Source organism: Penaeus monodon, chromosome 32 (assembly GCF_015228065.2).
Source record: "Penaeus monodon isolate SGIC_2016 chromosome 32, NSTDA_Pmon_1, whole genome shotgun sequence".
Classification (NCBI taxonomy): Eukaryota; Metazoa; Arthropoda; class Malacostraca; order Decapoda; family Penaeidae; genus Penaeus; species Penaeus monodon.
The window spans coordinates 8,925,352-8,925,608 of record NC_051417.1 but is presented as its reverse complement, the minus strand read 5'-3'; the positions used below and the strand labels follow the sequence as shown (position 1 = coordinate 8,925,608).

Here is a 257-nt window from a genome sequence, read left to right as displayed (position 1 = left end):
GTAGAGAGCCAAGGGTTTCTCAGGAAACGTGGGGGGTTTTGTGGTGATTTATTGCATCATGAATATATGCAATGCATTTTGATGTATACTTTAGAAAACAATATGGGGGTGTACTCATCTATTTTCATATTTTTCCTAGTTAGTAATATACTGAATAGGAAAAGATTGTTTATAGCTAAATGCAACATCATCCCTAGAGTAAAATCAAACAAGGGACACACAGGGACATTATGAGCTGATCTCTATTCTTATTTTTA

General features: G+C 34.2%; 1 protein-coding gene across 5 annotated transcripts in view; it reads right to left on the bottom strand.

Moving 5' to 3' along the window:
• LOC119593479 (tRNA (guanine(37)-N1)-methyltransferase-like) overlaps window positions 1-257 on the bottom strand; it is a 5,351-nt gene that overhangs the window by 1,858 nt on the left and 3,236 nt on the right. The gene's annotated exons all lie outside the window — the stretch shown is intronic.